This window comes from Sinohyriopsis cumingii, chromosome 9, assembly GCF_028554795.1.
Source record: "Sinohyriopsis cumingii isolate HCF-2022 chromosome 9, ASM2855479v2, whole genome shotgun sequence".
NCBI lineage: Eukaryota > Metazoa > Mollusca > Bivalvia > Unionida > Unionidae > Sinohyriopsis > Sinohyriopsis cumingii.
This window is the reverse complement of record NC_142969.1, coordinates 58,206,566-58,220,499: the sequence shown is the minus strand read 5'-3', so window position 1 is coordinate 58,220,499 and position 13,934 is coordinate 58,206,566.

Sequence of the window (13,934 nt, the reverse complement as noted above, 5' to 3'; positions counted from 1 at the left end):
TAGTACCTCTTTTCTACATATTTGGTAAGCCCTGACAAGGCTTGATTTTTTTTTTGTTTTTCTGGGGGATCTCTAAACATCTGCCATGATCGCCACGTCTCGCTGCAGGTTTTCCCACGGAACATGGTCTGTTTCTGCGGAAGGAGAACAGGAACTCCTTGGTGTCCACTCAGCAATCCACAAATCCTCTCTCATGCTCCAGTTGTTGCGGCTGCTGCTGATGCTATCTTTGATGTCAATATCTCTTTGACCACATGTCCTCTTCTTGCTTCACTTCTTCTCTAAAGTGTTCTTCTATCGGGTCTTGTGTTACCGCATGGGGGCGCTCTACATATATTACGAATTCTGACAGAGTCGTGGGTGAAAGGTGAAGTTTTTTTTATTTTTTCAACGTGCACAGCGGAGAGAATGTTGGTATACCTATGGGCAACCGTCGCCGCCAAAAATACATTAATCAAATGATGTAGTATGAAATCAAATGACTTAACCTAGCAAATGAAATGATAAATCCAGATTCAAAATGGTGTGGTGTCACATGAAATGATTTAACGAACACAACCGAATGATGAATTTAGATTACAAATGACGTGGTATTAAATGAAATGATGTTGTGTGAAATGAAACGATTGAACCTAACAAAGGGAATGATGAATTCAGATTCCAAATTATGTTGTGTGATATGAAATGATGTAGCATGAAATGAAATGATTGAACCCCAAATATAAAACAATGAATTCAGATTCCAAATGATGTGGCATTAAATGAAATGATCTGGTATCAAATAAAATGGTTTAAAGAACAAAACGGAATCATGATATCTGCTTCCAAATGACGTGCTATTAAATGCTATTAAATAAAATGATGTTGTCTAAAATGAAATGATATAACTCAACAAATTAAATCATGAATTTAAATTCCAAATGATCTATCATTAAATAAAATGATTTAAACAACAAAATAGATTGATGGATTCTGAATCCAAATGACGTATTATTAAATGAAATTACGTAGTCTGACATGAAATGATTTAACCCAACAAACGAAATGATGAATTCAGATTCCAAATGATGTTGTATTAAAGAAAGTGATTTAAAGAACAAAACTGATTGATTCAAATCTGCTTCCAGATGACGTAGTATTAAATGAAATTATGTTGTCTAAAATGTAATGATTTAACCCAAAAAATGAAATGATGTATTCAGATTCCAAATGATCTGGCATTAGTTGAAATGGTCTGAAGAACAGAATGGAATGATCAACTCATATTCCAAATGGCGTGGTATTAAATGAAATGTATGGAAATAACGATAAATAAATTTTAGGCAAGAAAGCAAATATTTTTGAGGCATATGAGTGGCCCGAAATAATATTAACAAAATGCCTAAGGCCTTTTTCAGGGCGACTCATATGCCTCGAAAAGATTTGCTTTTGTGCCTACTTTTTTAATAGTTATTTGTATGGTTGTCTGTGTTATATATGCTGTCTGTTTTAGATATGCCTCGAAAAGATTTGCTTTCTTGCCTAAACATTTTTTAATTAGTTGTATAGTTGTTTGTGTTATATCTGTTGTCTGTTGTAAGTGTTATTCATATTCGTAAAAATAAAAACCAAGAGACACTTACGTTTTCTGCCTGGTCTATTCTGGTACAAATTTTACAATCCAATTCACAATATAACACAACACTTTAAAAAGTTCATCGACGTCTTCTGTGTCTTTGTTCACTCTCTCTGTTTTTTGAATTTCATCACTTTCACGGGTTTTTCTTCCTATTTTTCGTCACTTTCTCCTCGCTTCTTTTCTTCTCTTTTTTCTCTTTCTGCACGTGGCTGATTTCTTCCTTTGGGGAGGGTATCTCTTCTTATTCCTGTTCGGAACCCCTCTCTACCTCTTGCTCCTGTTGTTTCTTAGGACATTCTGAAAACCAATGTCCTTTTTCTTGACAATGATAAGAGGTATCTTGACTTTTGTCTCTTCTGACACCTGTTTTACTTTTTCGACGGTCTGGACACTCTGAAGACCAATGTCCTTTCTTCTTACAGATATAGCAAGTATCTTGACTTTTATCTCAAAAGGAAAAGGAGTAGTCCGTCGGCTTATTTGAAGAAAATTTTCTTATGAACCTCGCAAAGCTCTGATCAGAAATTCGATCTGTGTGGGCTCTACCATCGTTCTCCTCGGTTTGGGAGGGAAATGAATACTGGAAGGTAAGACACACTTTATATGTACGCTGACCTTACATGGATATAAAGTGACCCATGGTGTTTAAAATGTAGTCATTTGGCTTTTCGCAGTCAAGACGAAACGATCGCGTCGTGTCGTGGAGAAAGGAGAAGAAAGTAAGAGGCAGAAACGTCTTTTATTACGTCGCCACAGTAGCTGAAGTCTTGGCACAAATTCATGTCAGTGATTTTAAAGATGTCATAAGTGAGCCAGAATCCAGACACAGAGAGTCTACGCCCAGCCAAAGTTCACCACCATTAGTAAACCCCGAAAAGTACTACCACATTCGAGAGACGGAAAAGCGTTGCTCTATAAAATTTAGAACGACGGCTTACATGTACACGGTGAAGTTTAAAGATTTCAAGTCCGACGTACCGTTGGAGAAGCAGAGGGCTTCATCACCGAGGTGTGTGATTCTTTGTTAACTACACTGATACGACAACGTGAAGCCAAAGAAGACGATCGCTTGAGACTTTCCATTCATCACGACAATTTAAAGTCCCCCGTTTAGATCGAGTTTAGCAGCTCAGCAGTTTTAACACCTTCCAAAGTCATCGACAAGATTCAACACGTGCAACAATCCAACGATAAGTTTCACATCATCGATGGAAAAGCGACAATCTTCATGAACCACGTTTCTCTCCCCAAAGGGATCGGACAACGCAGAAAAGTGTTTTTGGTGGACGACCTTCGTATCGTCAAGCGTAGCCTCGTCCAAATTAACAATCTTCAAGACATAATGTGTTTAGCCAGGGCCATCGCAGTGGGACGAACGTGTGTCAACAAGTACGACACGGTAGAATGGAAAAGATCATAGAACATTCGAAAATCGAACCGAGCCAAACAACGAAGTGAAGCAGAACTCCTGTTACAGCAAGCGGGGCTATCCAAAAACACGCACTGTGGCATTCTCGAAACAAAACAAAAAAATTACAAAATGTCCTAGCTCACCACTACACCTTCAATGTGCACCTTCAAGAAGTGAGCGGACCTCTATTGTTTCGAGGTAAGGATTTCAAAGACGGAAAATACATTCATGTCTATCATCATGCTGAACATTTCGATGCCATTACCAGTATCGCACCATTCCTGGGATACAGTTATTACTGTGAGAAATGTGACTATGGCTATAACAATCGAGAGCAACACAAATATTGTGGATGTTTGGCCTCTCAAGCCTGTCTGGACGAAGGACAGGAATGATTGCATTGCCCATCTTGCCAGAGCACGTTTGTCAGCCCTACCTGTTACCAACACCATCTCAAGACGCAAGGTTCACATAAGAAAAGTGCTTGTCAACTTTTGAGATTGTGTCTTAATTCTACCAGCAAGAGAGGTACTTAAACCAAGACGCAACATTACATTCTCAAATCACGACATGCAGCGACGTTTTCTTTTGTTTCTCCTTTGTTGGGGATGCCTGCCAAACCCAATTTGACACCTTCCTCATTTGATGAAACAATGGAAAACAGGTCTCCAAGAATTCTTCTCCAGTGGTATCACCCTCCTCCTATTTGAGAAAAAAAAAACATGGGAATCAGTGTTTTTATGCCCGTGAGCACCGAAAGATGTTATCCCCCAGAAACCACCCCTCTCCTAAACCCAAAGGAAAGAAAAGGAATGGACTGCCTCCTCGTTTGGTCAAAGATGGGGACATGTCCGTCCTGTCCAGAGTTTCTCCACCCATGCGAAAAAAGCTCATTCAAATCGCCTCCAAAGACGTCACCGATACCGTATGCGAATGTTGTTTGAACGCCTTGAAAGATACTATACCTTTGTCTAAACACCAGAAAAAATGCGTAGCCAAACATCGTCACGTTCTTCGCCAATTGGTTCAAAAGAAAATACCCATTAGTCAAAAGAAGAAGATGTTGGTACAACGCGGATGGATTTTGCCCCTGTTGTTAGGACCCTTGCTGAAAGGAGTATTGGAAACAATGCTGCAAGGACTCTTGGGAGCAAGATAAAAAGGGACCAAGAAGATAAAAGGTACATCTGAAGTCCAAAGATCTTAGACGTGAACCTTGAAATCCGATGGAAGGACAAAAACTAGCTTTACTGCCTTACAAACGATGGATGGAATATCATCGTTGGCAAAAACAACGGACCACGCACTTGCCTCCAAATCCGAATTTGACCGAGATGTCCCAGTTACAGCACGAATTGCAATAGTTGATGGACCTCAACGATTTGTTCGAAACAGAAAAATCGCAAAAGTACGGTCAACCCTTGCAACGACTACAACTGTTTCACCAGAAAGCTTTAGACGAAACAGCTCTACCCACTTAAAAAAGATTTTAAAGCCTTGATGAAACGTTCATCACTACCACTACATCCCCAGTGGTCAAGACAGAAGCAACCCCACGAATGCCTGAGAAAGAAGAGGTACGAGAAGTCTTTCAAACACCGTCAGCAGCTCCCATTTCTAGTAAGATTGCAGCGTCCTTGTTGAACCCTTCCCCCACACCCCAACGGGAAGAACTGAAAGTTTGGGTTAAAAGATGATGTCTACTCCTCCTTCGATAGAAGTGGAAAAGAAAGAAGGGAAACCAGAAGTGAAAAAAGAAAAAAAAAGACCAAAGCCATTCCAATAACCACCACCTCCTCCACCACCACCACTACCTTCGACTTTTACTCCCGTGGCACATTGCACACGTAAAGCCGTTTCCAGACCACCATCTCGCCCCATCCAAAGTAGCATCAGCGAAGATTGGGTGACTTAATAAAACATGGAGAAGGTGTTATGCAGCATTTATTACGATCCATCCCATCCTGCAGGTTACGGAGGAGTTCAGAAATTGTAACGTGCTGCCAAAACCCGTCTGAAAAGTCTCCGTTTACCTCAAGCGCAAAACGATATCGATGGTTGCAAGAACAAGCCACCTACACACTACAAAAACCCATTCGACGACAATTATCCAGAGTCGCACCCGAGTGGAGGGCATCGATCATAAATGGCAAGCCCATTTAGCCGACAGTTCTCATTTAGCCACCTGCAATCGTGGCTACAAAAATTTGTTTTGTATCATCGACGTCTTTTCCAAATTTACCTGGGTCATACCATTGACTTCCAAATCGAGCAATGAATTAAAGAAGCGTGACATTCATTTTTTCACTACCGAGAATCCCGAAACCAAAGCCAGCATTGTGGAACGTTTTCAACATACCTTGAAAGAACGCATGTGTGAATATTTTACACATCACCACACTCCCAAATACATCGACATCTTTACCGTACTTGGTTCAAGCGTACAACCAATCTTACCATCGAAGCGTCGGACGTGCCAACCCCACCCCCCAAGTGACTCCCGACAACGAAATGCTCGTTTTCGAGCGCCTGTTTGGTACGTTCCCGACGGTGGCTGTCCCCAAGAAAAGTGGAGTGTTGGCAGTAGGAGATCTGGTGCGCATTGGCAAATCTAACGCACTTTCGACAAAGTTTATTTACCCAACTGGACCACCGAATTGTTTCGTGTCACTGGATGAGTACGTGGATGTCATCCTACCGTGTATAAATTGGAAGACACGAACGGGGAAGTGTTAAAAGAAACTTTTTACTTTCTCGAATTACAACACGTGACCAAAAAAGAAGTATGGGATCGAAATTCTTCTCGAATGAAGCACCAGTAAAGTGGGAAAACAACGTATCAAAGAAGTCAAAGTGCGTTGTAACGGATATCCTCAAAGTTTTGATTCATGGATCGACGCTTTGCACGTCATCGACTATAAAAAGAAGTGACCATCATGCCCTTCCAAACAACCTCAGCTACCGCTTCCACCGCAGTCACCACTCCTTCACCGAATTCTTCTCTGCAAGATCTACAAAAGCAATCCTTGTGGGTGTGGTGTAGAGAATGTGTGCCTAAATCGCAAATCGTATTTTTCTGCCAAATCTAAGTGGTGTATTGTGTCATCCGGGCGGCAATTGCCAATCTGAGTTTGCTAAAAGGAGACAAATAATTATGGACCATTTTACTGAGCAGTTTCATTGGTTACCTTTTTCCCAATCCTTTCCTGAAATACTCCTCGAACGGGAACAACTGGAGGCATGTGCCCAACACCAGTCACCACCCCAACAACAACAACAACATTTTGGGCAGAGACTGCTCTGATTTCGAGTGATCCCTCGGACAGCAGCAATACTCTGGAATTATAAACAACAACCAGTTTTACTTGACGCTACTCAGTGACAATTCCATGAAGGTGTTTCCCCACAACACCTTATGCTGTTACACGCCCAAATTTCATCAGGTCATCCAATTATATCACGAAGCCCAGTGGAAATTGGTTTTGGTGGAAATCATTTCCCCTACACAAGTCCTAAATGTTCTTCCAAATCAAACACTTTTACGATCGAAGTTCATGACGAGCAAGTGCAAAACTACTTGAATACCCATGTAAAACAAAGTATAGCTATAACATCATAATTCCCTCCGGCTATTATTTTAGCGGTCAACATTTGGTGAGCATGATTGCTACCAGGTTTAATGTCGTGTTTCTTAAAGCTTTGGAGAGTGTCATAAGGTGTCTTGTCGCCTACTGATCAAATTTTCGGAGTATAAAGTGTCGTCATTTTTATTTTGTCATGAATTGTTTGACATTTTGGGTGGGAATATGGAGATGAGGAAGAGAGTAGAGGAAAAAAAAGACGAATTAGCAGTCATTTCCGACAATGATTATTTTGGTAACTTTTTTCGTTCCCCGGTATAACTGGACCAAGGACTGAAACTGATCCTTGTTTACTCATATGTGGTGGAGTACAACGTGGTGGAACACACCTCCGTACCGTTACTGTATGTCATTCCTTTCAAAGTGGATTATGCCACGAACGTTGACGAGGAAGGTGGAAACACATATCACGTTCACCTCGAATTTGTACATCCTCATTATTCGTCAGTAAGTCGTATTTGGACACTGTCAACATTGCTATAAAGGAGATCTGAGACAAAATATTCCATTTACCAAAAGGAAAGTCACGGTGAAATTCCATTCTCGAAAACGATTCTCTAACGACTCGTAAGTAATGTATCCAGCGTACCGAGGCGTCGCTCGACAGCGAGGACATTGTTTAGGACATATGCAGAAACAGGCCTTTCGTTCGGTGGCTCCGATGTTGAAAACAATGTTGACACGAGGATTGGACGCTTTGAAAGATGCCGCGTTGACGTAAGGTAAGGAAATTTTCTAAAATGTCATCATCGACAAACAAAACCTGTAAAAGGATCATTGAGAGCAGGCAAAAATGTCTTGCTGAAAACGGGCAAAGACATTTTGGGACGACGAGAAACACCTATAAATGCCATGGACGCTGCCGAGTCAGACATTCCTTCTTCCCTGACGCGTCAGCAAGTACAAGGCAGTAAGAGTCGACTACGAAAACATCTCAGCAGAGGACTTCATACTCATAAAGCTAGAACGACTAAAAAAAGAAGAACCGTCCGAGACTTCGACGTTTTTGATTATTAAATCAAAGAGACAAAAAATGATGCACCGAGATTCTTGCGCCTGTTCCAAGTCGGAACTGAATCTGTTTGTCATGCCACCCACTATGAGGACAATGAAAGAATCCCAATGGGACGAATTTCATCCCGTTTCGTCTGTCAAGGACTCAGGATCAACTCCCATCGAGTTTGAAATAAAAGGACAACTCGAAAATTGCATCGATCTGAATAACAGTTACTTGTAGTTGAAAGTCAAAGTTCATTATCCTATAGATACTGAGCCTGTAGCTCACGTCAACAATTATATGTATACCTTGTTCAGCTCAGTGGATTTGTACATGAATAACAAACTGGTCAGTAGCAGCATGGATACTTACCCGTATCGTGCCTATCTGGAAAATTTCTTGACGTTCATAACAGACACCAAGAACACCCATCTGGATGCTTGCGTGGTATGGAAACCTGACAAACCAGGTCAATGTAACAACATCAAAGTGGATGTAAAGAAGACCACAATAAAGGATTTATAAAACGACTAAACAAAATCATAGACAACAAGAGTTTAGAACTGATGGATTGTTTGCATTTGGACATGTGGTTACAAGAAAAGTATTTGCTGAACGGTGTGGATGTCCGTCTGAGACTGAATATCAGCAGTACCACTTTCCATTTAATGGATGCAACTGATGACGGTTGCTAAACCAAATCGAGGAAGCCAAACTCTACGTAATACGTACTGCGAAGTATCCGATACGACGCGTGGAAGTAAAAACGTTCACCATCCCACCGGACAGCACTCTATGATCGAAGATCGTCTGTTCCAAGGGCAGTTACCCAAACGTTTAATCCTTGGCATCGTGAGCAACACAGGCTTCAAAGGAGTCAAGAATGAAAATCCTTTCAACTTTTATCACTACGACGTATCCAAGATTGAAATCAGCCGCGATGGCAAGACCTTGTATACCAGACGATTCGAACCTAAGTTTGGTGACAAGAAGAATTACTTGAGTTCGTCCTTGTCCTAATACGAAGCCACCGGACAGTTAGGAACCATCACCAGTCATGGCATTACATACGAGGACTATGCAAGAGGCTACACTTTGTGGGCTTTTGATTTCACTCCAGACCAAGGCAGCGATGAGGGACATTTCCTGGATGAGATGACCACGGAGGCAGCCCAGAACAGGAGTAGGAGAGAAATCTTCTCAAACTGAAGACTGGGACAGTGAAGCCAGTCAACCTGGAGGTGCCGACATTAAAAGTTGTATCTGCAGTTCTAAAAACAACCCTTTTCAGGGCTACCCAAATCTCTAGAAAAGAGACATTATTCACATTGCCAATTTGAATGAGTTTTTATTTGTGTGATTATTCTCGTTTACTGATGTGATTGTGTGGGTATCTGTATGGGTGTGTTTGTATGAGCACGCGTACGTTTATGTGGATAGTAGAGTGTGTGTTTCAATTAAGTGCACATACGTTTGTGTGATTAATATATTTTAGGGATTTAACTAAACAAACTTTATCTTCACAATGCTCCTTATATAATATATCTTAATATTATTGACAAATAATCAAAATCAAAAGCTGATACGGACAAGAAGCAGTCATTAGTCATATGGCAATGGAATTTCCGCGGATTAATTAAGAACAATCCTGAATTAATTGTCAAATTAACTTAAGAACAAATTAAACCAGATGTCATATGTCTGCAAGAGACACACCTGTCTAGTGCTACTAGATTCATACCAAAAATCTGAGGTTATACGACCAGTTATTTACAAAACAGAATAAATGGAAAAAAAGGAAGGATGATTGGCCATTTGTATTCATGACTATATGCCCAATACAACAATAGGATTGATCCAAACAGAGTCTAACAACTCAGATTCGCTTGAATTTCAGTCTGTAATAATTCATACAGGACACTCAGATATTGAAATTTGTAATGTTTATGATCCAGGGATTATAACTCTCACCACAATCAAGACGTATCAACAACTTACAAATAAGCAAATAAACAATGTGGAGACCTTAATGCCCATAATGATGGATGGGTTGGTGGTCATATGGATAAAAGAAGGAAACTAATAGAAGAATGGCTGCTTAGTACAAATCTAGTCATTTTAAACAACGGAGCTGGAACAATAATTAATCTGGAAAACGGCTCTTTAGCAGCTATAGACCTCACTATCTCTACACCCAAATTAGCTGAAATAGCAGATTGGGAAGTGGACCAAACCAGTACGCTAGGGAATGACCATTTCCCAAAAATAATCACCTTAAACCAATCTGTCCTTATCACTAACTCGGCTAGGATTCCCAAATGGAAATTAGATAAGGCAGACTGGCTCACATTTAGGACTTCACTTGAAGACTTTAAAATAGATGAACTTCAAGATGTGGATATCAATAAATATACCCAGAATGTAATAGATGCGCTCTCATCAGCGGCTACCTTCATGGTGGAATGAGGAATGTAAACAAGTCCTTAAGGAAAAGAAAAAGGCCCTGAAAAAGTTTAAACATACCGGCCTTTCCTTGTATTTTATAATATACAAAGGCAAGGAAAAAGCTGCCAAAGGCACTATCCGCACCGCAAAGCTGAACACCTGGCAAGAATACTGCTCTTCTCTGGATTATAGAAGCAATGCAAAACAGGAATGGACCCGAATAAAAGCAACGAAAGGAAAAGCTACTCAACCTACGCCCAATATAACCGGAGCATATTTCAAAATGGATAAAGCTAACCTGTTAGCAGAACATTTTGCCAAGATGAGCAGTAGTAAAAACCATTCTGCTTGGTTCCAAACACACCGAAACTTGTGGAGAAGAAATACCCCGAGCTATTTACCGACTTGAGAATTGACTACAGCCCTATAAACCTAGAGTTTAGCATACATGAATGGAGAACTGACCTGAAAAATATTTCAAAAACAACCTCACCAAGGTAAAACAACCTAGGATACGTTCTACAAGAACCTACCGGAAAATATGGAGACCATCATGCTGGACCAAATCAACACTTCCTGGAAAACCGGAAAAATACCTAACAAGTGGAAACAAGCAATAGTTATTCCATTTCCAAAAGCAGGAAAAGACCTGACAGAAATAAACTCCTATAGGCCAGTCTCCCTCACAGACAATATATGTTGTTGTTGTTGTTGTTGTGGGGTTTAACGCCATTTTTCAGCACGATAGGCTATAAATGGCGGCCAGTATTAATGGTGGAGGAAGAACCCGGAAAACCCCGGAAAGAACCACCGACCCACGAGAGACAATATATGTAAAGTGACGGAAACTATGATCAACAACGGCTTAAACATGACTTGGAATGCAACAACCAAATTTCTAAAAATCAAAGCGGTTTTCGCAACAAAAGTTCCATTCTAGATCAATTATTCCGGCTGGAATCGACTGTTAAATTAGCATTTAACGCTAAAAGGAAATGCAACCGAAATATAATAGCGATTTTCCTAGATTTAGAGAAAGCTTTGGATCTAGTGTGGACAAATGCTCTAATTGCGAAACTAAACCACTACTGTATTCAACGGCCGTATGCACCAGTGGATATCTACCATCCTCACCGGTCGAGAAATTAGGACAAGAATAGGGGACCAATATTCGGACAGCCATGTATTAGAAAATGGCACTCCACAAGGTAGTGTCCTAAGCCCTACCCTCTTCAATATTATGATTAATGATCTGGAGCGCGCTGTTGACCTCAATAAAATAAATTTATCCCAATTTGCAGACGACAGCGGTATCTGGAGGGCAGGGAACCCTGTCAGCAACAAAATAATAAGAAAAATTCAATCGAACTTAAATCAGATTGGAAAGTGGGCTGATAAATGGGGTTTCAACATCTCAAAAGAAAATCGGTAGGAATTCTATTTACACCTAGAACCAATATCAAAATATAGTACCCAATCCTATACATTCAAGATACACAAATTAAATTTGAAAAAGTCACCAAATTCCTAGGTATGTACTTTGATGAGCATCTCACCTGGAAATATCAGAAGATTCGCGAAGTAACCAAATATATTGAAATTCTAAACATTCAAGCTGAACAAATCGCATACTCTGATCCCATACCATGGATATGCAACACAGTGCATATCAATTTCAGCGCAATCAGGATTGAACCTAAAAATGACATACCTCCAGTGATAAGATCTACAATACTCTTTAACAGAAAACTCAGATCAATATTATATTAAGATTTACACCGATGGATCAGAAACACACAATCCTATCAGAACAGCGGCCGCTATAGTAGTACCGGAAGAAAGAAAAAAAAACATAGAGCTTGGAGCTAGACTCCCAGATAACTGCTCTATTCACACAGCAGAATAATTCTGGGCCATAACTGAAGCCATTAAATGGGTGAAATTGACGAGCATTCGCAAAGAACTAATTATCAGTGTCTTAAAATCACTAAAATTCGGCATCTCCACCTACCGCGACAATTTTGTCAAAGAGACCAACTTGTTACTGAGACAAATGGAAAACGAGCACAGGATAATCTAATTTATGTGGGTACCATCCCATATCAACATCCCAGGAAACGAAAAAGCTGACAACGCAGCTAAAAAACAAATTTCAAGAAAGCAACCATATCATACTCCAGTACAGCTGCAAAGAATACTATAGCATAATCAGGAATAAAATTTTTGGGAAATGGCAGCATTAATGGGACAATAGTACAAAAGGTCGCGCGCTTACCTCATACAAAAGGAAGCAGCCAGGAATATAAAAGCGCCGACTCTGGCCAACAAACAAAGCCAGAAAGTCATCAACAGAATCAAAACTGGAAATACATTATTAACCAGCAGTTTCGGAAAATACATCCATATTAACAATGTTTGAACCGTGAATTGTCCGCATTGTCCCACCCCAGAAGATTTACACCATGTATTTAATGAGTGCAACAAATATCAAGCACAACGGGACATCTTTAAGACAAATCAAAAACACATCCGATCCCCAGCAACCTACTCGGAATTCCTGTCGTCCAGTAACCCTAACATCAATTCTACATATAATAATATCTTATTTTTCCTGAAAGAAATTGGCAAACAAGGAAAATTTTAACATATTGTGATCATCCCCTCACTCAACTCCACTAAGAGCCATAAACTATCAATGATACAAATAAAAACTCTATGAAAATAAAGTAGAACTTAATCACAAACAAAACAACATATATTCAATAATAGTAATTAAAAATATACATATAAATATATATTTTAATTTTTTTTATTATTATTCTTTTACTTCTTTTTTCACTATATCCAACAGCACATATACAATCTTTAAAAATTCAGCCAGACGCTATTTAGTCTGGAAGTTGGGATCAAAATTAACTCTGGATGTCAGAAATAGCACCCGTCCTATTTATACCCCTACCTTCCTACCTTCAACCATACATTCAGTCATACTATGTTAGCAAGTATTAAACCTACTACCCCGATGAACGTGCCATCATGGTACCGGGGTAGCGCTATAAGTTGGGTGTAATTCCTCAATAGACGAAGCAATTGATACAGACTAAACACAATGAGCTTGGGTGCTCCTATTCCTGCTCGTCGTTTGTCCCGTGGGATTATATTATCCCGAAATCGGACACAACTAAGTAGCACACTTTGTGTGCATTAAAACGTTGGGGATGACGCTCTTTTTCCGTTCCCCTTGAACGATTAATTAGTCCGCTATTGCGTAATTTAAATCGGCGCGCATGCACTATGTGCGCAAGCGACGCTAATCAAATCTCATCATCATCATGGTTCGCTCCATTTTACACACACTAAAAGAGGTTGACGATAGAGTTGCTTAACCAGTTGAAGGACAGTTGGTACTGAATGGTGGATGCCGCCTTTGAGGTGGAATGGCTACAACATGAATGGAGGTACATGTATCCAGTTACCAAAGACTTCGTGACAAGTCATGTGACCAGTCTGAAAGTAGCCAGGGATCTGGTACAATGCATGGTCGAAGAGGAAGTAGAAACGTTACGAGGCTTCATTCAACCTCCATATGTAAGAGTGGGCACATTGAAGGAGGCCCTTGATAATGTGATGAAAGTAAGGTGTTTTTAAGAAGAGATATTGCATTGGACATAGTGGTCCTTTGTGAAGTGGGGTCTTCAAAGCAGAAGATCTAATGAAAAAAGTGATGAAAGAAGAAGTGAAGAAGATAAAAGAAGACGGTCTAAAGAAAGAAAGGACAACAACAACAAAAACAGAAAGAAAAAAGAGATATTTAACAGACGC